This window comes from Acanthisitta chloris, unplaced genomic scaffold (genome assembly GCF_000695815.1).
Source record: "Acanthisitta chloris isolate BGI_N310 unplaced genomic scaffold, ASM69581v1 scaffold38, whole genome shotgun sequence".
Classification (NCBI taxonomy): domain Eukaryota; kingdom Metazoa; phylum Chordata; class Aves; order Passeriformes; family Acanthisittidae; genus Acanthisitta; species Acanthisitta chloris.
In genome coordinates, this window is record NW_008688432.1 from 25,744 (window position 1) to 49,085 (window position 23,342).

At 38.1% G+C, this 23,342-nt stretch overlaps 1 protein-coding gene across 1 annotated transcript in view; it reads left to right on the forward strand.

Moving 5' to 3' along the window:
• The window catches only part of SKAP2 (src kinase associated phosphoprotein 2), a gene marked incomplete at its 5' end in the record, with an annotated part of 94,563 nt that overhangs the window by 24,047 nt on the left and 47,174 nt on the right, over positions 1-23,342 (forward strand). The window lies entirely within an intron of this gene.

Genomic DNA, 23,342 nt, shown 5'->3' on the forward strand with positions numbered 1-23,342 from the left:
CTGGAATGAAAGGACTGTATACATACCATGTAAAAGAGACTGCTGGATGAAGCTTTATATTTATGATTCCAAACTCCATAGGAAATTATATATTGACCTCATATTTAATCCAAATGCACTTTAAAACAGAACAGGTCTTTCAAGACTTAAATTCATTTAGTGAGGGTTTCATTAGGAAATACTGGCAGTGTGTCCCTCAATTTGCTAGGAAAATATTGTGTCGTTATTTCTCATCTTGCTAATAAACAGTTCAGGGTTAGGTGTGTGCATTTGAGAATGGCAGTGGCAGTCTACCCTATATTCAATTGAAAGTGTATGTCTTAGTCCATATTGATCTGAATTTAACACTGAGTATTCAGTAAAGAAAATGATTTAAAAAAAATTACTTTGCAATTAAAGTTTGCTTGTCTTGGGAGAAAGTAAAGGAAAAAGATAGTCATGATTTTTGTGCATCAGAATTTTTTATCTGGTATTGGGGGGTATGTTATCAGCATTTGTTGCATATGTTGGCTACTATGAGTGCATGCATTGTAATGGACTGAAATTTTATATTTAAGCTTCCTCCTTTGATTTGCACCATGCTGAATGGTGAGAATTTCTGTAAAATTGTATATGTCCTGTTTTTGTTTTAACAGAGCATAGGCAACAGTGTAGTTAACGTCTTACGAAACACGGCACTAATAAATACAATTAACGTTATTTTAATGGACGTTTTTATGTTTCAGTGATCAGTGTAAGCTTTCATAGTGAAGTACAGTTAGTACACATAGCATTGCCACAGTACTAATTACATTTATTGCAATGGCTTTTGATCTGTGTTTCAGCCATGCTTTTGTGCGGTGAACTGTTTCATAGAGGCATGCTGGTAAAATATATGCTATGAACACAGCAGATGATACTAGAATAAATAAATGTTGAAGTTGGTTATAGCTGTCTGAAGGCCTCTTAGTTATGAAATACATATCAGGGTTGGTCCCAAGGGTTTTGAGGATAACTGTGGCAAGAGAATATATGCTCAAAGGAGAGTCTGTTCTGTATGGAGCTTTCCAAATCTGTTGATATATGCTCTGTCACATATACCACTTTTTGTTTTTACCATTGTCATTCCTCAGTTGCTCAAAGGTTGCAAACAAAAATAGGGTCCTGTTGTGGTAGGTACTCTGCAAATAAAGAGGGCAGAGATGTACAATCTAACATGGTGCCCAAGGTACTGTTATAGCAGTGCTTATAATGTTAGTCTTGGAATGAGAAATGGTGGAGTGCTTCTATTGCAGCAGTGCCCCTGGGCTAAATAGCCATTCTGAGAAGCAGGGCCAAAGACCATGGGCATGGTAAGTGCCCAGCCTTGGGGTTATGGCTCTTGAGGACAGAGTTTGTGTCTGTCTGGCATTGGATGCTACTGCAGGTGTATCTGAATCTTGATTCAGAACTGCAGGAGGACAGCTGGTAAAGTTACCACTTCTGCAGAGGTAGCTGTGCTGTCCATGAAGCAGTTATCAGACCTGTGCCAGATGTTTAATTTAGGTAAATTCATCCCTGATTTTGCAAGAAGAGCTGGCATATGAAGTGAAAGACTCTCAGGCCTGGTTTGCTGATGATTTATTTATGGTTTTTTTCCCATTGGTTGTCATGCAATGCCTTTCATGTTGGCTTCTGCTGGGGTAGAAGGATGGGTATTTTTTAATTGCTGATATGCTTTGGGCCCCAAAACATTTATTAAATTTTTAATGCTAGAAGACTGTACTTGTGGTAGAGTATAATAGGGAAGACTGGTGCCACAATGGAGAAAGGGATATTAAAAATAGAAAAGTAATAGGATACTTTCTGTTACTTTTAATGAGATGTTCAAAGCTGATCAAAGAGAGCACTGAAAGGAGAGGGTAAAGCCAAGAAATCTCTTCATGTTTACCTCATTCCCTGGAATGTCATAACCCAGGGGAAAGGTGATTTCTGATTTATGGGCTGGATGTGGCTGCTTCTGAAACAGCTGACGTGTCTGTCTTACAGCTCAGTCCCTGACACCTGTGCAATTGCTTTGCCTCAGCTCTCCTGGGCAGATGGCTTGATGATTCTATTTCTGTGAGTCTAGCTGGCAACAGGACCTGTGCCCAGGGGAGGTGGCATGCTCACACAGTTACGAGGGCTGTGGCAGGAGAATGGGCACGTGTAGGAGTAAAGAGTTCGCTTGGCTAAGAATCTCTGTTATGTGGAGAGGTGCCAGTGAGTAAAGTGAGTGCACAACGTTATCTGGGTAATGCAGGCAGGTCAGTCCTTCATAAATGAAGGAGGCTGTTAAATAGAGCAGGATCTCAAGAAGCTGGGACTGAAAATACAGAGAAAGAGGAGATAAAGAAGAAGGGGAAATGATGGGAGTTTAGAAACAGGAAGCATCCTGGAAAATGACACTACTGGACAGGAAAGGCTCTGAGGGAATAAGACTGCAAGACTTGGTGCAGAAGAAAGGGTCTTTCTAGAGGTAGGCACTGGTGTCAGTAAAGGGAATGGCTGGAATAGAAAGAAGTGAGGTGGGAAATATGGTTTCCTCCAAGCACATTTTACTTCCAGCTTCTGTGCAAAAGGTTTACTGCACTTTGTTTAGTGATCTCTATTTGGCAAATTCAGGTGATTATGGGAGCAAACCGATAGTGTCTTGCTAAAGCCAAATAGAGAGATATTCATCTTTTCTATGACTATGTCCAGAAGACCTTCCATCTCCTCTCCCTTTACATGAGGGGAAATATTTGTGAAAAGTATAATTCAGGTTCTCTTTAGTGGTGAGGGAGAATGAGTCTGAACAGCCCACTCTGTGTGGTGTTCATTGATATTCAAGTGTGGTTGTGAACAATCAGGCTCTAACAAGAGCATCCCAGGCTTGGTGGCTTTGAAGCTGTTGTTTAAAAGGGAATTGTCTTCTGGCTGGAAGGGTACACAGTAAGCATTTGGATTTAAGTTTGAAAGATACAGTTCTTCTGTGATACTGTATTTATAGCCAGGATATTATGGCAGGAACTGGCTTCCTGAATTTCTTGGTTTTGTTTCATGTGCTTTCCTTCACCTCTGATAGAGATCTTTCTAGTTCTCTCATATATGCCTGCTAGGCTTAGTGGTACCTTCTGTAGTCAGTGTTTATTGATTTATAGCACTGCCAGGCCCAGCTCCTAGCTTTGAATTGGAGGCCCATTTCCTGTGCCCTGTATCTGCTCTTACAACCTGCCATTGCAGCTTACTGCTCTTTCTCTCCTTAAAGTTTAGAACAGGATTAAGAAATGAGGAGAGATGGGTGGAAGTCAGACAAACTAAGAATTCCAGGAAATTCCTGGGCATACTCATTGCTGTCTAGGATCGGAAATTTTCTAGTGTCCCAAGAGGGAGGGGAAAAACTGACTCTGTGGCATCTTGTTACAAAACTTCTACATGTTTAATTCCCAAATTAAGTGAAAACTTTGAATTTATTAACTTATAAAGTTAGCCACAGAAATGCATGAAAAAGAATGTGCAATACTTAAGAGAACCCACTGCAGAAATGTCTGGGAGTACACTTGTTTCCAGATGCTTTTGTTATTTCTGCTGGTTTTTAAGACATACTTTTAAGAATGAAAACCTGTGGTTTATGTTGTAGTTTTTAATGCTCCAACAGTTTGGTGTCCCTGTGTCTGTTGGGATACTTGGTCATGAAATCAGGCCTTCAAGCAGAATCAGTTTACTCCATGGTGTATGCAGCAAGTGTGACACAGAGTTGTGTGTGTGCTGTGGAGCTGATTTTAGGCAAGTGTAGTAATTATTAGACTGTGGGTTTGGGGCTTCTGGCAGCTTAGCCTGATACCTGTACAGACATCTCATAGCTTAGCACCAAAAGCAGTAAGGTGGTAGGTCACAGCCAAAATTGTAGTCCACTGCTCAAAGTAGCCCAGAAAACTGGCTTAGTCGTGGGTGGACTGTGGTGGTGCACCCCCCACCCCTCCACACTCAGGCTGTACTGTGATCTGAGAAATGCTCATTAGGCCTCAGCCTTAATGAACTGCACCTGGACTAAGCCTTTTTTGAGCTTATCAGAAACACTGTCTGTTCCCAGGAACCAGTGTTGTCTTAACGAGCACCTGTTTTTTAATGAGCAGCCTTGGAAATTTATTTTTGTTTCCTGAATAACAATCCAAGTGGAATAATAATTTGTTATTGAACCAGGATGAGAAATTACTATGACTAAAACCTCCTCTTTTGGGACCATCTTGAGCTCTCAATTCCCAGAAGATAAGGGGCTAATGTGTATGTCTCAAAGATCGATAATCGGATGGTTGTGGAGCCAACCAAGGACTGTTGATATTAACACGCTGTGAGAAAGAGCAAGTTTTGGCTGGAGAAGGGCCATGCAGGGAAAGGACAGCATCTGTCTGGGACAAACATCCTTGTTATGGTTCTTGCAGATAAGAACAACTTATAGAAAGTGAGACTATTATCTTGGGGGTGGAGAGACCTGTCTATGAAAGGTACCCCTTCAAAGCCCATGGGAGCTGCTCCCCCTGGACACCTTGTTGCCCGGACTGACGCCTATCACCTAGGACAATGCTGAAGCCAGGATTGACATCCCATTGGCCAGATCAACACGGGAACTGAGACTGGGAATCTCTTTCACTCTTACTTTTCCTCTTTTTCTCTCTTCTTTCTCTCGTTTCTTTTTTCTCTTTTTCTTTCTTTAATGCATCTCTCCCATTTTAATTTTTCTTTTCTCCTTTGCCCCACCCCTTTATCCAAAGCCTACTGCTGTGTGCCTGTATAGTAGGTCAGGGGCTAATATACCAATTTCCATGCTAAGTGTGTAATTTACTAATAAAAGTTTAGTCTTCTGTTGTTCACAGAGTTTTCAATGACAAGGATGTTCTCTGTAGATGACACTTGAGGGTAGTGGGTGAATAATTTCAGTCTAGATTTCTCTCTTTTGCTTAAAAAAATGTATGTAACATTTAATTTGTAGAGCAGCAGCTGTGTTGGTCCTAAGCACATACCAGTTAGGTGAGGTCAAGTTGTGACAGTCAATGTTGTTGCAAGAGACATATTGTCAAATAACCTTTTTTATAAATTGTGAATTTAAGATGTGTATTATTATCATCAAAATCACACTGGGGTTATGGTGGCAGCTTTTTATGGTGTAAGGGATTGCGGCTGATCAGTATGGAGAACTGTGCAGTTTAATCTGGGGTTGTATGTTTTTGGTTTGATCAGTTGTTAGTTCCTCCTGTTATCTGTGCGCTTTCTGGTGTGAGAAGCATGGTTTGTACTAAACTTCACTAGTGACTGCCAGTCACAGGCTTTGAAAGATTTTAGTGTTGCTTGTTACTTAACCAACAAGCAAATCTGAGCCCTTTCTTCTTCCTCCTCTATCACTGATGCAACTGCTCTGTCCAGTATTGAATAAACGGTTCCCTGTTAGAAAAACTGACATCTGGAAGACTCTTCACAGTACTTCACATAGCAATGTTCTGACTCAGCCGTTAGTTGTCAGAGCTCAAATCGGGGTCATCTCAAGAAATCTGTAATGCCTTTTACTTCTAGCAAGAGCTGGCCTGAAAATCTGCTTAATGTTGTCATTCAAAATTTACATGGTTTCATTAGGCTTATTAAAAGCAATGAAAAATGCAGCAGTACGTAACACTGATAAAGCCCTTTCACCTTGCTATTTCAAATCACGTTTATGGACGATGAATTTAGCTTCCCAGTAGCCCTGGGCGGAGGTATTATCTCCATTTTATGGACAAGAAAACTGAGTTAGATTCAATGACTTGTCCAAGGTCATATGTAAGACTGATAGTACTGGGGGGGGGAAAAAATGTGCAGACTTCTGTCTTAATTACGTGATAATTTTTTTGAATAAACTCAGTGTCTTAGAAAAGATGCATTTATGTCTTTGTCTTTAGGGTTTTAAAAATAATTTGGAGAAATAATTTTGCCAGAAATGAGTCAGTATTTTCCTCAGAAGCACAATTCTCACGACTGAGAATATTAAGAAGAATTCATATCCTTTTTTGTAGACTTCAGTTCACTGCTTTCTACAAAAACTTTGTTGTAGTCCACTTTGGCTCTGTTGTTCTCTGCCTTTGTGAAATAAAGCTGCCCTCATTATTTAGCATTCTTACATTTGCATATGTACAAGAGGGAACAGCTGCTTTCTGCAGGGATTTTGTGTACTCATTCATATTCCCACAGTGGTGGCCTTGTTCTGAAGCACACTGCTACCCTGTGGAAAAGTAGAATAATACATGGACAATATAGAAATCAGTCTGTTATTAAACACTTGGAACTACGGCCGTAAGGAGAAAAATATAACCACAGAGTTATATTTTTAAATATGATTTAAGTGCCATGTAATGATGATGTGTAAAAGTCTCTTCTTCTTAGAGCTGCTGGAAAGCTATGGGGAAAAATTCTTTTGCAAAGAAATTTTGCAGTTCTCTTAAGTTCTTGAAAAACAAATTAATTTTATGATTAAGAATGTTTTGTGTTTAAAAGGGAAAAAACCAGTGGTAATGCTTATTTCTCATTTGAAGGTGATCTTAGCCATTCTATCTCAGTTATTCCCATATCCTTGGATAGAAAATTACATGCCTCTATATTGATATAAATTTGAGATTTTTCAAGCATGATTCAGAAAACAGTTCCGTTCCCAGAGATTTGTTGAATAGCTAGGCAGTCACAGGAGTTTGGCCCTTGCTTTTTTTTTTTTAATAATGCTTTTACTGTGTATTTTCTAATCCCTAAATTTAGATCTTAAAGTTATCTAAAAATACATGAAAAATTAAATTACAGAAATAAAACAATTCTCTCCGTAAAATACAGGACTTTACCTCCAACATGGATTAGGGATTTTAAGAGAACTAAAGCTCTAGCCAAACATGTAGGAACACATTAAAGAATACCATTTGTACACATTGTGTAAAAATGCAACATATTAGCGAGTTCTGAGAACTTTGCATTGCAGAAAAAAGCAAATACGTTCACTTTGCCTTTGTCTTTAAAATTCAGAAGAATCTTAAAGTGATTTTGAAGAAGCGTATGTAATTTTATTCCAAAGCATTAAGACATGCATATACATGAGGTCGTGAAAACTTGTGCAGTTACATGGAAAGTTTTAGAATGTGATAGTTACAACTGGACCAGTCATGTAAAATAATACAAGTGTGGTTCTGAAAGAAATGCTTTCCTACTGGAATTTATTTCTTGCTATTTTGCCACCTTCTATTATTTGGCTTGTTTTAATAGTAGCAGAGAGTATTAAAATATTAACAAGAGGGAGGAAAGCACTTACAGAATTATTAATACTCTGCTTATGGATATCTGAAAAAAATGGAAGGTCATAGTCTGACCTAGAGACCTTGGCAGTGTCCTTTAAACAAGCATTAATCATATGTAGTGCATCAAATCATCATGTGCAAGATAACATTAGTGACCTCTCCAACTGAGAATAACAAATGACTCTTAATTTTCCTTTCTGTACATGACAGAAGTGTTGACAACCTCTGTGTATATTTTTTTGCCCTGTACCTAATCAACTGATCATTTTCAACACAAAATTTTCCTTGAAGTACATCTCTTCGCAGCTATTTCTGCATGATAGGGACCTATGTAGATAAACATGTAATGGATTAGTCATCCTATATGCATGTTTATTTCTGTTGGTATGCCTAAAAGCAAAGTATTTTCTGCATCTTTTATGCTGGTGAAATGACATACTGAAGAAGGGGAATTGAATTACATTGACTAGTTGAAATATATAAAATATATCGAGCTGTGCTTCAAAATGTAGGTAAAAGTACACCATGCTACAGCATTCTTAGGGAAAATTCATATTGCTCAAAACATTTTTTTTGATACTGTCTTATGAAAACCCTGAAATAATCATGTATTTTCTACATGACCTGTATGAAAGTTGCTTAAAAGTCCTAAAAAGGGGGCATTACTAGTTGTAACTGGAGTTCTGATGTGCTCAGAGACATGTCTTTCTATACAGTTGGAAAGTCTGAATAAATATTTTAAAGCTAAACTGAAGACTTAATTGCCTGTCAGCCACTGAAAAGGTCTTGTTAAACCAATTATAACGCTATAATGCCTTAGCCTTTATTCTGCAATGGTCAACACTGCTGCTGGAGGGTACTGGAGGAGTCCACAGGATCAGTGTACATTAAAGGGTTAACAGGCACCTTAGGCAATATTTCATGACTGTTGCTGCTTTTACAGAAATTGCTTCAGGATTTCAGCATTCTGGCCTGTCAGTCTTGCCATTGCTCTGCCACCTGCAGTCTGATCTCTCCAGCTGGTTTCCTTCTCCCATTTTTGCAGCCTGGCCTTAAGCATGAGCAGCGGCTGCTTGGCTGGGCCCTGCAGAGACTTGCAGTTTGTTCACTATCCTGATGTTCATTCAGCCCTTCACCATGGATTTGGAGGCAAAAGCAGTGTGCCATTTGTTGGCGCCTTGGGGTGCTGCACATCAGGAGTCTGGCCTTGCTTTGTCTTTCACTGGTGGTGCCAACTGTTACCCTGGCTCCCCAGTTGCTTTTCCTGACTCAGTGTTGCTGAATGGCAGTGGGACAGAGTTCACAAAAGTCTAATATATTTTAGGGTTTTGCTGCAGCTGCAGACTTTCTTGGTGGCATTTGTTTACTTGTTTGTTCTGTTTGGCACTCATATCATTTAGAGACCAAATTAGCAGCCTCTGCTGCTAGCTGCTGAAACCGAATGGTTCATAGAATGCAAAAGAGTAGAGAAGGATATCAGATTAAATCTCTGAAGACTGAGCGCTCTGAAGTACCATGTAACATCTTTTTAAAAAAGTCATAGTGAGTGGCTAAATAATCTCTCGTGTTTTAGCCACATTGCTGGAAGCTTTCAGGAAAACCCTCTGAGTGGTGGTTTCAACCTGCATCCACTGGTCAGTCAGGATCAAGTACAGTCGGGCTTTTTTAGCTATTCAGCTAGTAAAATTATCAGTAGGTTAAAGTTAAACCCTCTTATTTGATCATGTAGGCAATTGCCATAGGTGTCTTTGTCATCCTTGCTCTTTTCATTGATCTGGGGTATTGCAAGTTAGGGAAGATTAGACACTGTTTCCATAACCCAACTAAATTGTGAAGCTACATTTGAGCTGTCACATTACTGCTTTGCTGAAGTCCCCTTTCAGAGTTTTGCCAGAGATTTAGAATTCCTAAACCAGCTCATGTTCTGTATTACAGAAATCTTTAAAAGGTATTTTATTCAACAGCTTCCAACTCAGTGGGCTTCAATTTATTAACAATTGAATAACAGAAGAAAGGTTAATAAATCTGAGTCACTATGAAATTTATAATCCTTCACATACCTACAAAAATGCATTATTTTTTTCCTAATGGGCTTACATGCTAGTATGCTTTTTAACCACTAAGAGCCTTTCATCCTTTTTTTGATGACTTGCCTCAAGGGAAGATCTAGAATTTCAGTTCTAGAAAATTATTTCTACTCTGAGTATGAGTTTGTGATTAGCTAAAACTCATCCAGAACTTGCAGAGAGCATGCTTTATGTAATGCCCTGTACTGTGCTGTAGGATAACAGCTGTGCCTAAATCTTCTTCTCTTCTGCTGGACCTGAAAAGGACACCACAGTACTCAGGCATGTCATTCAGTATTTGCCTGTGAGGCTGTGTCATTATAGGTGGCTTCAGGTGGTTAGTCAAGTCTCTGATTTTTAGAAAGCCAATTGCTTCTTATATTGGAAGAGAGTCAGTAGAATGGTGTGTCCTTTTCTTTTTCTCTTTTTCTCGCAATATGTTGAATTGTTTTGTGCTGCATCTCACTTCTGTCATCCTTCAAGTAGTATTGTTCAACAGTGACACCTTTTTGTGTTTAATAGCAAAGTAAAAAACTTGAGGTTATTCCATATTGTAACATGTCTTCAGACATGTTTTTTGTTTTTTAAAGATTGACAAGATTTAAACAGTAAACAAAGGGAACAAATATGTGCTGATTTTCACACTGTCCATCTGTTTAAGAAGATTCTGTTGGTCTTTGCTTTAATGGCCTTTGATGTTGAAGTTCATCATTGCCTCTTCAAGTTAATGCTCCTACTATATTTTCCCCCCCCCGGGGATATATTTAAAATTAAAATAGTCAAGCACATCAAGTTCATGGTGTATGCTGTGACTATACCTGATGACCAAGTCAGTGTTCTGTGCTCTGCCAGTTTTGTTTAAATGCATTTTGGAATCTGGGTTGCATTTCTATAGCCAGATGGATAATTTAGGCTCTGTAGCCTAGTAATTAATGTATTAGCCAAACCAGCATGTTTCTGCTTTTCTTCTGAGCATCAATTTCTCTGATTTCTCTCTTAATGCTTGTTTTCTTTTAAGCTATCAATCCCCCACCTTGGTCGGCTTAGCTTTTTTTTATGCTGTCTTTCCATAGATCAAGAACTGTTGTTCAGAAAATTCAAGAATTAAGCAGTTGTGCTATTCTAACGCTGAGAGTTAATTCTGTATGGAAATTAAAGTTGTTATGCCCTGTACAGCTGATACAGTATCATGCTTCTCTGAAATGGGTTACCAAAACCCCTAAGATCTATGACATGATTGACAATACAAATTAACTTTCTAAGGGTTTCTACTTTATGTGTCCCTAAACATGAGTTCTTAGATTTCTACCTTATAAAATATTTCCAGATTCACTCCTTTGTCAATTTATTTGCAATAATCTAACTTCTGCTGGCGTATACAATGGCAAATTTAGCATGAATAGCTTCATAAATGGGTATGAATTTAGTATGTAGCTAAGACTACTATCTACATTAATTCTTCTTGGTTGTTTAGAAAAATATGCTTTGAGTAATATTTGCCTCTTGTAGGAGTAGAAATCTCAAAATAGAGAAAAATCTTGCAGGACCATGGCAGTCTTTGTTGTAAACTTCCATTCAGAGCTACAGAGGTATATGTAGATGTAACTAAATATTTTTCTCTCTCTTGTAATTAAACATTATTGTTTATTCCTATCTCACTATGGGCTTCATGATGACCTTTTTTTCTTTTTATGTAATCTCAATTTAGTGCTACTGCTTCAGCTCATTTCTTTGAGTAAAGGATGCTAATTTACTTGTATTTACACAGATTGCCATCTCAGTTTTTCACTTAGCAATATGCTGCAACACATTCTTTTTCTGCTGTTTTTCCTGATTTTCTTCTGTAATTTCTTGATTAAAAAAATATTTGTATGACTTCATCATTATAGTTAATTTTTAACCTTAGTAATAAAAACCCCAGAAAAGTCAGGAAGATACTTTTGGGGGGCATAAAATATGACAGTAGATGCTGTCCCCAAGAAATAATTAAATGGAGAAGTGATAATATGTGTGAGGGGATTTTTCTGAGACTATTTGTAAACTTTTGATTTCTAAATGTTGCCTTCAGGCTTGGTAAGAAAAGCTCAGTGTTTGTAAAGATTATCCTGACAGCAATATGCTGGGTCAATTGTCAAGACTTGTTTAGCATGAGGGGACATATTAATCTGCTATAGCTACCACTGTAAGTGGTTGGAATAAATAGAGGGCTCAAGCAGATGAAGAGGGATTAACTGTGTAAATTGAGCAAACTCTTCAATCACTAAACCAGTGATTTTGCGAAGGATTAGTCTGCTTTTACAAATATTGATTACTGATTTGTTACTCGGAATGAAGATGATATAACTTGTGCAGTTGCTATGTAGTATGGTATGCGAGGTGTACATCATTCATATTAATGGGATTGTCATAGGCATTACAGAAATTGACAGATTTATTAGTGCAGTGCTGTTAACATTGTCATAGTTAAGGTTGTGTCAGCATTTTCATTAAAAGTCCCATTTTCTTTTTTAGTGTTCGTAGATCAACTTTAAAATTCACTCCATTTGAAATCTGTGAATTTCACTTTATAACTTTGACACAATTATTATTTTTGAGCACTTTTTAAAGAGTTAAACAACACATTTTTAAATTAGAAGAAAATGCTGTATATTATTTTAAAAAATGTTTGCAGGCTTGAAATCTTCGGTTTTAGTGCAGCTTTTGAATGATACTGTGCATGCTAAGAAGTTTCATTAAACCAGGTTTGTAGGGGAGTGATGTGCGTTAAGCAGTTGCTAAAAAGTGAAAATAACCAAGCAATTTTTGTATAAAGGAGCTCTTTTGCCTGTATAAAGGTTTGTCTGGCTTTTTGTCTTGTGCTGCTAGTTATCTGATAAAGATTATTACATTTCTTACAAATCCTGTCCAGCTGATGTCCACAGACTATCACTGAATACTGTCTACAGACCAAGCAATGCTGCACCATTCGCAGGTTCGGTTAATTCATGCACTATTTATGTTACAACTGGTTCAAGTTTCAGCAGTGGTTGAGTTCACTGGCTGGTTTGTCTTTCTAATCCTTAATTTAGATTTATGTGCAGAGGTAGGCTTAAGGAAAACTCAGGTGTGGTGTGAGAATCAAGGGACACAAAATGAGAGTTCAAGGAGTTTGGAAAAAATCCTATTGATGTTTATTGAGCTACTTCATCATTGTTAAAGTCTTAAATTGTAAAAAATCCCATTTCTCTCAATGTGTCATCTTTCTTCTCTCATACAGATATCAAAAAACTCAATCACAGCTCTTCTCTTGATTCTCTTTTCCCAAATTGTGATTCCTGTTGCAGAATACAATGGCAACTGTGGTTTATGAACTTCCCATCCCATAACACTTTGGGATTTCCCATGGTAGATGCTGAAGCTGTGGAAACTTAAATGCGTTTACCATAGGAAAAGACAAGCTGGCATTTAGCAAGTGAATATAAGTGATTCTCTTTCACTTTTGGATTTCAATCCCATCGCGTTTCCAAATAAAAATAATTGTTGCTAGCTGCAAATAAAAATATTATTTCAGATAACTCCTACTTGAAATTAAACCCAGTAAGAACTGCTTGGAGTCATCTGAGAAAGACAATAGTCACATGTGGAAAAAGGAAATACATTCTGTAGCTTGGCATAACTTAGAAATATCACTGGAAAATTAAAGTGGGTATTTCAATTGACTAGATGTAACAAAATGGGACTTACGGGGAAATTGGAACAGTTGGTCAGATCTCCTCTCTCTTGTTCAGAGAAAAACCTCTTCTGCCAGAGTTCTTGTTGCTTGCGTCTTCAAGTGTACCATTTCTTCTGAAGCCTTCAGATGGAGTGGAAAATATTAGTGCAGTCATTCAGAAAACTTGGAGTTGATATTGGAAGGTGGTTCTTCCTGTCATTCTCAGTACTCCAAGGTGAATGGCAACTGAAATTTACATCTGGAAAGCTTTCAGGAAACACAGGAGTGTTCTGCTGGCTTCCTGCAGTGTGCTCTGCTGGCTACTTACAGTGTTTCCCTTGTTCTTTTCAGTTTGGTCCCATCCAATTACAGCAAAACAGGAGAATATTTTATCTTTGTGGTAGCAACCTCCTTGTGAGAGGAGGTTTGGAAATAGCAATGTGGTTTTTGAACCATAAAACCTTTGGATTTTTATTACCTCTTTATTACATCTTTCAGAGTACTTGGAAATAAAGGCACTGTGTTTGTCACTTTGGATTTTTTTGCTTTGAAGTTTTCTCATGGCCTTGCTCTGTAGATTGATTTTTTATAAGTGCAATGTTATCATTGCAGGAGGCTGTAATTCTACCAGAATCTTAATCCAAATTAGCTTTCAAATACAGAGGAGCTTTGAGTGTGATAGTTCACTGATCACCGAGCATAGCTTTTTACTTAAGTTATCAGTAGTAGAAGAAATGTATCAATAATGAGGCAATGAAGCAGAACATTCAAACCATTTTGTGTCTGCAGGAATACATAAAAATGTGGAAAATGAAAACTAGCTTTCAAGGACCTCTTCATTGAAATCCACAACTGCCATTTTCAAAGATGTGTTTTTAGCTGACTGTAGGAATTCTAATCTCATCCTTTATACAGATGAAAGATTTTTCAGCTCCAACTAGTAATGTTAAAACTTTTTCTGATCAAGGGTATGAGCTGTTGGAGCATTTAAAATGCTCAAAGTGTGTATGTATGTTTCCTTTCAGAAGCTTAGCAGGCCAAGCCTTTGGCCAGGAGTCAGAGCAGTTGGAACTTTGCAGACTACACAGCTAATCCAAGAGGGCTGCCAGTTGGCATAAGTGACTTCCATATATAAAGCTTCATGCAATTTACATTGGGTATTTTTGTTGCTGTTTTGTGGTAGTCTGAGAATTTCTTTGTTTCCCGGGATTTCTTTGGTTTTGTTTATTGTATTTACAGTGTGTTACGCTTCTGATCAGAGCAGATGAAATGTTCCACTGCTCAAATATACCTCTTGCAGATTGAAATTCGCATTGGATGATTTTTCTCTTCAGATAAATTTGGTACTTCTCAGACTGTATTGTTTTGGTTTTTTTCTTTTTCAAGAAAAATTCTCCAGACTTTTTAAAGGGGGCTTAAACTAGCTTCTGGAACTAGAAATAGAACAATTTAGAAAAGGAGGTATGTACAATAAAGCTTAGTCAGGAGAGAAGACAGAGGAAAAAATATTTGGAAATGATAACATTAAGAGGAAGAAAATGTATATGCATGTTGTTTAATGGATGTGTGATTTGTGGAAAATCTAGCTTATATGGTATTACCAAAATTAGGGTAACTCACAGAGTTTACTCTGTAGTGGGCTCTGCAGATCTATCAAAATATTGGTGGTAATAAATACTTGGATTACTAAGACTCTAAATCTAAAAGAACATTTACTACTAATTTTGAAATATAATTTGAAAGTTCATTGTTTAGCTTTGCAATAAATGACATTTGGCAGATTTTCTGCCAAAACATATTAAATCATTCTGACGTTCAAAGTTGTCATTGCTTGGTCTCAGTTTAGACTTTATTTACTGAATAAAATGTGCCAGTTGCCCAAAGATGAAATTTGAGACCCTTTAAAAGTACTCATTAAAAACATTATGACAAAATCAGAAAAGTAATAGGAAACTTCTAGTTTTGATTACCGTTTTTGTTAAGGTGATGCGATATGCGGCTATTTCCAAGGAATTATTATACTTACCAGGTGGCTGTTTAAAAAATAGTAGTAAATTGCAGTGTACAATTGTATTGTAGTATTACCTCTTCCAGATGTTTTAGATGTTAAGCTGAAAATTGTATTTTTCACCTGGACATATTAAATGCTAGCTTTTAACTTGCTGTTTGATAAACCTATAGGACTTTCTTCCTATTAGTCATCTGAGAATACAGGAATCATGATGTGGTTAAAGATGCTATCCATATGCAATTTGACATCATGCTGGTCATACTCCAGCTGTAGACTCTTTATTCCTGGCCTTTTAATTTTCTCTGATTAGCTAACAGCACCTTCTGTGGTTCAAGCTATCATGTAGATATTCCAAGTCTTTACTTAGGGTGTCTAATCAAAATTGGATGTGTGTGCTTGTCTGTGAGAAGATGCTGGGAAATTTCAGCTTGCCTGCATCATTTCATGAGAATTCCCAGTGCCCCTAATTGATCCATGATGGTCTGTTTTGACTTGGTTCTATTTGCAAAGTAGAGGCATTGTTTTTATCTTTGTGTTTTCCTGCCTACTTTATTTCTCATGACAAAGTAGGAAGCTGAGCTTCTTGTTGCATAGGCAAAATTCATATTGCCAGTCTCTACCACTGATGCACTTTTCTGATAGCTGTAGTCATGGGCCTCTGGGTGCCTGAGACCTTTCTGTCTTGTGCTGAAATGATTGAGTAAACTTTAATGATCCTTGGAGGGATTTAAGCAAAACTTTTACATTTGTATGCCTTGCATTACAGTGGCTTGAGTGAGAGACCTTGTACAAGAGACCTTTTAACTGCTGTGTCTTCTTTCTGTCTTCTTGCCTCAGAATCTTTGAGAAACAGCAGAAGCAGGAAGGCTGCTCCTGTGAAGCATGCAGTGACCCCTTTTATAACCCTGGGGGATAATGCCTGCTCACAGCAGAAAACATCAGTTCCCCCCACTATGTGCTATGGGTGTCACTTGTGAAATTTTTATAAATACCTGTGTGAATGTCAAATCTGGATCAAGGGGTGAAAGCCATAAATTCCTCTGTGCATTAAGGTGCTATGCAAAACGTAACAGTGGGTGTTTTAGAACGGATTTGAAAGCCATCAAAAGAATGCATAAGTCCAGGACAATATTGGTTTATAAATTCAGAGTTATGTTTGGATGAGAAGTATGTGATCCAGGATAATTCCATTAGGCTGTGGATCCTGGTGAATGGAGTCTGACTGGCTGACTCCCATAATTTGTTAAAAAAAAAAAAAAAGAAGAAAATTTCTTTGTCAAATGAAATATGTTACAACTGCTAAACAAACTTTGCTCAGAAAACAGATGAGGATTGAGAAGCCATAGATGTAAGATTTAAAAGATCTAAGTACACAGTTATACAATTAGGGGCTAAATGAAAATGGCACAAAGAGACAGATCTCAGGCAGCATTCTAACTGCTTAAAAGAACTAGATGTTTCTATAAAGAATACATCGCAGTGGTTTTTGGGCTGCCTGGCCCACTGCCTTCTCCTGAGATTACCGGAAGGAAGGGAAGAGAAAGGCTCATACTGCTATCCTTTAAAGGGAGGAGCCCAGAAGCAAAACTCAGCATTTAGGCCCCTGAGGGTGTGGTATTAGTGTTTGTAACCCAAACTTGGTATCCCAAGTTAGAAAGAATTAAAACTAGAAACAGATGACACCCCTTTAAGTATTCTTTAATAAAATACACTGCCGGCTCTTCTAAGAGGAATATATCAAGGCAAGCTATTATGCAAAAATTATTTTAAACTATTAGAGAACACAATGGATAATGTGGCGATGGCTCCAGAGCAAAACTTCATAGACTAGGCATCTTTGGACCAAGCACTTTGAAGAGCAAAATGCTAACTTTTCATGAATCAGTCTTTCAAAAGCTTTTCTTTATATTTATCCCCTGAGTGAAATGTGTTTTCTTTAACATTTATCTTTTGATTCTTGCATATTAAACTAATTCAGAGCTACCAGGGTTCTACATTTGCAAAATACTGAAGTAGTCTTTGGGAAAGTGTTCAAGATGGATAATGAAGCTAATGAGATTTTATTTGATCTTCCTAGTGATAACTTTTCTTTCATCAGAAGACTCTAGGAAATTATTTTTTTAAATTCATTATACATTAATCTTCTCTTTAATAAAACAAGTAAATGTATGGAGAAGATATGCATAAGAAAGTAAATTACCTCCTCTTTAGCCTAGATTCACAGTGTTTGTGCAACAGATGTGACCCCAGTGTATTGCTATGTACAGATTCAAAGATAATTGAATCCCTCTGTAGTAGCTATTAAATATGGGTAAATGTTGTATTTCCAGATCAAAATGAAATGGAGAGATGTGAAGAATTTTGGGAGAAGTGTGTGAGAAGTGAGGTGGGAGGGAAGAAGATGAAAATACTTTCTTGTGTTGCGAGAAACATTATTTCTTTGCTCAACTTTAGCACAAATATTTTCAGAAAATCTCTGCCAATTTAGAATTGCAGCCTGAGAGAGAGCATAAAATCCCTGAGCTTGAGGACAAAACGCCCTATTTTCTGCATTTGCTGCGAGAGCAGGCTGTCCCAATGTGCCAGAAGATGAGCTGGCAGGGAAGACCACTAGCCTGGCTGAACAGGGAGCTTTGGCTGGACCTCAGGACAAAAAAGAGAGTTTATGACCTTTGGAAGAAGGGGCAGGCAACTCAGGAAGAGTACAAGGATGTTGTTAGGTATATGGAGAGAAAATTAGAAAGGCAAAAGCTCAGCTAGAACTTAATCTGGCCACTGCTGTGAAAGATAACAAAAAGTGTTTTTATAAATAGGTTGACAACAAAAAGAGGGCGAAGTCAAATTTCCGTCCTTTATTGGATGTCGAAGGGGAACATTGTAACCAAGGATGAGTAAAAGGCTGAGGTACTTTATGCCTTCTTTGCCTCAGTGTTCAAGAGAAATACTGGTTATCTTCAGGGCAGCCAGCGCCCTGAGCTGGTAGACAGGGACAGGGAGCAGAAGAGGCCCTCTGAAATCCAGGAGGAAGTAGTTAGTGACATGCTGTGCCACTTAGACACTCACAAGTCTCCGGGGCCCGATGGGATCCGCCTGAGGGTACTGAGGGAGCTGGCAGAAGAGCTTGCCAACCCACTCCCCATCATTTATCATCATAACCAGGGAGGTCCTAGTTGACTGGAGGTTGGCCATTTTGATGCTTATCCACAAGAAGGGTTGGAAGGAGGATTTGGGGAACTACAGACCTGTCAGCCTGACCTCGGTGCTGAGGAAAGTTATGGAGCAGGTCATCTTGACTGCCATCATGCAGCACATACAGGACAATCAGGGGATCAGGCCCAGCCAGCATGGATTTAGAAAAGGCAGATCCTGCTTGACCAGCCTGATCTCCTTTTATGACCAGGAGACCCACCTAGTAGATGAGGGAAAGACTGTGGATGCTTACTTGGACTTCAGTAAAACCTGCCATAACGTCTCCTACAGCATTTTCCTGGAGAAGCTGGCAGCCTATGGTGTGTACAGGTGCACTCTTTGCTGGGTAAAAATCTGGCTAGATGGCTGGACCCAGAGAGTGGTGGTGAATGGAGTTACATCCAGTTGGCTCAGTACTGAGGCTAGTCCTGTTTAATATCTTTATAATGATTTGGATGAGGGAATTGAGTGCACCCTCAATAAGTTCACAGATGACACTAGGTGTTTTCAGTGCAATAAAAAAGAAAAATAATTTTCAATATAGTGATTTTTTATTTTTTTTTTTTTTAGTTAGAAGAACATAAAGAAATAGCAGTCACTATTTTCTCCAAATAATCAAATTAATGTATTTTTTCCTGGCAGTTTTCTTTTACAAGCACTGAAGAAGAGTGAATTATTCTTATTTGAGCAGCAAGTCTTTACCATTGTAATGGTTAAACTGCTGGTCCTCTACTAGGAAAGCAAGCTGTAATCAACCACTTAGCTGTTACTGAATTACACTTATCTCCACTTTGCCTGTTTAACTTCCCATAAGCATGCTAAGCACCTCTTTAGAATGCGTTGACCTCTAATTATTTCTTGCTTTATGTATCCCTTAGCCCACATTGAAGAAGTAACAAAATATTCCTATTGGTAAACAGTGCCGACTAACAGAACTTGGTTTGGTTTTATTTACTTTGTATACTGAATGAAATGTGGGTTCTCCAAAAATCAAAATTCCAGGCACAATGATTCAATTTCATGCTGTGAAGTGACACTGATGAAACTGTTTTTAAGTAATGGATCAAATTCACTGTTGCGGTAGAGTGCAAAATTGCATCATTCAGGCTTTTGACTGTTTGCTTGCCAAATTGCAAAAACTGTAGTCGTGCCATAACTGTAGTCTGAGGTCTACCTGAAGTCACAAGATACTCTGTGTTTGTGGGATTTGTGCAGTGGAACCTGTTCATTAATACAGCTATGTTAATAACATTCATGTTTTTCTGAAGTCAAGGCATGGCTGGTAGAAAAGCTGGCTTTATGCTTTGTGAGACCGTTTCACTTTCTTTTCACTGGAGGAATTTTTAGCCTGGCAGCAATAGTATTGTAGTAACTGCCAGCTGCTCACTTGGCACAAGTGTGTCTAGAACCAAGAGGAAGAGCCCAGTGCATTATACGTATAATTTACTTTTCTCTAAAACTGAAGGTTTAGGTCTTATAAATATTTTGATCTGGTCTTTGATGGCTTTTGTACACATCGGTCTGGGAATATGCATGCAGAGCATAATTTGCAGATTTTAGTTTGGAGTACATTGGAGTAATTCCCACCAGGATAGGAAGAGAAATTATTATAGGCGATTCTTCTGTGAGTGGGTGGTCAAGAATGAAGGAAAACATTTAATGTTAAGCATATGGACCTCCCTTATTTTATACTGAGTATTGGAGATGCAAGATAATAATCTCCCCAAATGTTCAAAAGAATAAGATTCAAGACATTATTTGTGAGGTAGAAACTTGGAAATGGAAAGGACACCTTTTTTGTATCCCAATTCTCTGGTTGCTCACCACTCCCAGGGCAATGACACAGCAGAAATTTGGTGTGGAAGAGTACACAAAAGCAATGGTTGTACCTTTCTCCACCTGTAAACTCACACAGCTGCAATCCACAGAGGACTTCTAGACTCACAGTGCCACTTTTCTCTTAGGTATTTAAAATTTGCTTCAGAAACTACAGAGTACCAAAGGAGAAACCAGGGAATATGATGAGTCTTTTAACATCTTTATTACTAAATCTTTGAGTCGTATCTGGGAACAGACCATACAGGGGTAGGAAGTAGATAGGAAGACATGGTGATCTCCTCTGGTTTGATTTTGGGAGATAAATTTTGCTCTGCTCTGGTGATCAGCTTGACCGTAAGTTTCTCAGCAATAGTGAGACACTCAAGAAAGGTAGTTACCGGTAGGTGCTATCTTGCCATCCCCAGGACGCAAGCTCCTTGCATCTCTACATTTCATTTCTGATAGTGGACAATCTCCTGTGGAATTACAGAAAAGTGTAATTCAGGCCATTTCACCTGCCTCCATTAGAAAAGGGTAAAATTTTCCTTGGCATAAAGACATCCTGAGATGTAAATGGGAGTATAACATGGGAAATTCAGAGCTCTGAACTTTAACGGAGTATATGATTCAAAGCATTTTGTTTAATTTGCTTCACAGTTCTTTATTTAAAAAAAACCAAGACAGTAATGCCTTCTTTCTTGGCAGTATTTCTTCATCTTAAATTCTTTATAGAAGGAGCTGTCTTATTCAAAGTCCCATGCAGCAGTCAACTAATGAGTCTCTGATTCCAGCTGCTGGTGTAATGTAAACAAATGCTGCTTTACACTAACAAAGCACTGCTTTAGTGATACTTTTTAATGAGATTTCTCTCAAGGCTGATCTATTTCAAATGAATGGGGAAGCAACATTTGGATTGAAAGTAACTGCAAAAAATAACCTGCTACACAAATTCCATACTTTAGCTGCGACTTCCCACATCTAGCGCTTGCAGCTCACTCTAAATCCTGTTTGAGATGTGGACAAGACAGTAAAGGAATGAAAAAAAAAAATGAAAGAAAGGTAGAACAATTGCACAGGTTAGGTGTTGCTCATGCCTACTCCAGGCAGTAACTGTAAGGAAGATGTCATTCTCTCTTCTCTCTTCCCCACATTGTTTTTGTTGCTGTAGAGGGGCAAGGGTATGTGTATCTGTTTGTGCCTTCTTCCTGCTACATATGTGCAACACCTGCGGTTCATGAGACTCTGGGAGGAGAGGTGGCTCTTTTCCTTTTCTTTATACTTTTCCTACTAGTTATTCTCCCTCCCCTTCCTTCTGGAGGTACAGGGCAATGAAAGAAGTAATTTAACCAGATTTATGCTTCTTCTTTCACGTACAGCTGTACGTGTCTTGGGATATTACAACTGGATCTGTTTCTCCTGCCCTTCCACTCAAGTTCTGTCATATTTTTTGGTTCCCAGGCTTCTCTGACAGAAGGATAATAATATGCATGTGCTCTGTTTCTGCTTCAGCTACTTACAGATTGTGAGTGGCAGCGGGGCTGACCAGCTGCAGCTTATTTTGTGGAATTACAGCCTCAGTTGATTTGAGGAACAGAAAAAGATACTGGCTTCTCTACAGGTTGAGGGTGAGAGGAGGACTTGTTTCTGCAGTGGCACCAGAACAGTGCCAGACTGCCTTTTTTTCCCCCACACATGTTCCTTTCCTCACAAGCTTTCAGTGCCAAATATAATGTATAAATCACAATAAATGTAGTTTCAGAAAATGCCATAATCAAATTTATCCTGACTTGTCTCAGCAGAAGTAGCAAAACTGAGAGTAGATTTTTGGCATTCTGAAATAGTCAGTTCAGATGACAGAATAACATTAAGGAGTCCCATTTGATTTGCTTGTTCACTGTCCAAGCTTTGTCATCAAAACCCAAACTGATACAAACATTATTGGATAAAATGAGATCCAAGTAGTGGTTGAAATTCTTAGATTATAAAATTTAAGAGTGAATGGCTTTTGTTTGTTTGTTTAATTATATTTTATGTCTTCCACATCCGGGGGTTGCACTGTTCTCAAATGAGCCCTACCAGATGAGGTAAAGCTTTAAGTGTTGCACACTGATGCCTCCCAATGACCAACATAAAGCAGCACACAATGTATATTTGTAAAACTCTTCACCTCTTCACCTCCCCCACTAATAATACCATCATTAGATCATCTTTCCAAGTAACTATTAAACTTACGCACCAGCCAGCAAGTGTCTTCATGTTAAATTCTCATTTAATGTTAGGCAGTGATTGCATATTATTGAGCAAGGGGGGACAGCTGAAACATTTTACAGTGCATCTATATGGACTCCACAGCTCTTGTATTTATAACACAACACTAAGAATTCCATAGAAGCTGAAATAGAAGTTAACGTACTCCTAATCTTTAAAAGCAATATTAATAAAGAAAATGAGTGGAAATATCAATGTATATAAAGCTATATCTACTGCCTTAAGGTACCCAACAAAGTATTTTGCTGTCCAAAGAGCCAGTTGTATTATTTAAGGAATGCCTTCTCATTTTCATACTTTAAAAAGTAGTATTCTGTGCATGTTGCTATCTCTTTTTCTTGTCTTTTTCCTGTCACAACTGTATTTAAATGAGATCGCCATAAAGCAATTCATTTGTGGATACTGATTTTTAAAAAAAATCTGTTTTAAGGAACAACCTAAATACACAGGAAATTGACATCACCTTCCAGAGACTGTTCATGATTCAAGGTCAGACAATTGATCTTTAACCCAAGCTGCCTAGTTTAAAGTGATGTTAATAGCATTGGGGTTGTCTGCTCATATCAGTCCTTTTCTGTATGTTTACATTGATAGAATGTAATTAGATTACATATATTTGGATGAGTAATTGCTACCTTGTAAACTTGCCTCCTACCTACAGTAACTCTTCTGAATATTTGATGATAATAAGTAGTAGGAACTTCACTGTGTTGCTCACATGCACTTAAAACACCCCAGAAGCACAGGAATGACTTCTGTTCCCATTTGTTGCTTGGGATAAGCAGCATGATATTTATATGCATGTTAAATATTAGACACATCTAACATATTCCTGTTCTTAATACTAGGAGTTCCAGTTAAATCATATTCTCTTGTTTTAGGAGGGAAAGTATGTAGAATGGAAGACAATTTTTGGCAATCAGATTTTTATTTTAAATTGAGGCAGGGTCAACTGGCAGTCTTACGCTTCTAGCTATGAATTAGCAGTTGAGAAAAAGGAAAAAATACAGTGAACC